The sequence below is a fragment of the Mustela nivalis genome (assembly GCF_964662115.1).
Source record: "Mustela nivalis genome assembly, chromosome: 9".
Lineage (NCBI taxonomy): Eukaryota > Metazoa > Chordata > Mammalia > Carnivora > Mustelidae > Mustela > Mustela nivalis.
This window is the reverse complement of record NC_139028.1, coordinates 67081949-67083296: the sequence shown is the minus strand read 5'-3', so window position 1 is coordinate 67083296 and position 1348 is coordinate 67081949. Positions and strand designations below refer to the sequence as shown.

Sequence of the window (1348 nt, the reverse complement as noted above, 5' to 3'; positions counted from 1 at the left end):
TTAAGTAAAAAAAATTATAATTATTTTTTAATGTAAGAAAGTAGTGGGTGTATATTTATAAGTATATACATGCATAGTAATGAGCATAGACTTTTTTTGATTTAACAGTAGAGTCAAGTCAAACTAAAGTGGGTAAACAGAACTTGCTCTGTGGTATGAAGGCTTAATAAAGAAGCATTAACTCATTCCTTATTTTGAATCACTATAGTTCATTGCCAGTGTCTCACTGTATCTTCCCCAGTGAAACCATCTTGAGGATGGCCCTGCGGATCTGCTGGGTCTTGATGCTATAGATAATAGGGTTCATCAGGGGTGGGAAGAGCACGGAGATAGTGCCCATGAGGATGTGCACCACGGGCGAAGTGTGGTGCCCAAATCTGTGCACGAAGGACAGGGCTAGCACAGGCACAAAGAAGCAGAGCACAGCCAGGATGTGCAAGACACAAGTGTTGAGAGCCTTTAGCCTCTCCTTGGCAGAGATGATGGCCAGCACAGTGCGGAGGATGACAGAGTAAGAGATCAGGATGCAAAGGCCATCAGAGCTGATGGCCAGCATGATGATGCACAGCCCATAGAGTTTGTTGAAGCATGTGTCCGAGCAGGCCAGGTGGATCATGTCCTGGTGAAGGCAGTAGGCATGAGAGAGTGCCCCTCGGCGACAGTAGTCAAACTTCAGCAGGTTCAATGAGGGGGCTGCAGTGATGGCACCACAGTCCTGGCCAGTGCCACACGAGGACTGGTGAGCACAGATGCATAGTGCAGTGGGAACCGGATGGCTACCAGGGGGTCCAGGGCCATAGCAAAGAGTACGGCTGACTCCATGAAGGAGAAGGAGTGAAGGAAGTACTGCTGCAGAACACAGGGCATCAGGCCCACCATCCAGACATCAAACCACAGCAGGCCCAACACATGCACAGGCCCAAGTCTGTCACAGCCAGGATGGCCAGGAAGTAGCACATGGGCTGCTGGAGAGAAGAGTCAGTTTGTACCAGATGCAAGATGCTAGCATTACTGACGAGGGCCACCAAGTGTCCTACAAAAATGGGTAGTGAGATCCAGCGGTGAGCCCATTCCAGGCCTGGGGAGCCTGTCAGCAGATATATAGAGACGCTCGCATTGTCATTTGGTGGAGCAGATGTCCTCATTCTCAAGTCTGTTCATTCTAGGAAAAGGTGGTAATATATTGAGGGTTACTAGGCCATTAAGCATGAGCACTCCTATCACTGAACACCAGTCCCCTGGGGGCCGGTTGGGCCTCTCTGCACACTGTGAACTCAGTGACCTCTTGATTAACTACTGCCCACACAAGCAACCTGTTCTTTTTCTGCTTCCCCCCTTCTTTCTCTTA

At 49.3% G+C, this 1348-nt stretch overlaps 1 pseudogene across 1 annotated transcript; it reads right to left on the bottom strand.

Annotated features, from left to right (window-relative positions):
• Positions 1-223: 223 nt before the first annotated feature.
• On the bottom strand, positions 224-1145 carry LOC309840215 (olfactory receptor 51L1-like; annotated as a pseudogene). Its single transcript has one exon. The product of its transcript is annotated as an olfactory receptor 51L1-like (transcript).
• Positions 1146-1348: the final 203 nt, after the last annotated feature.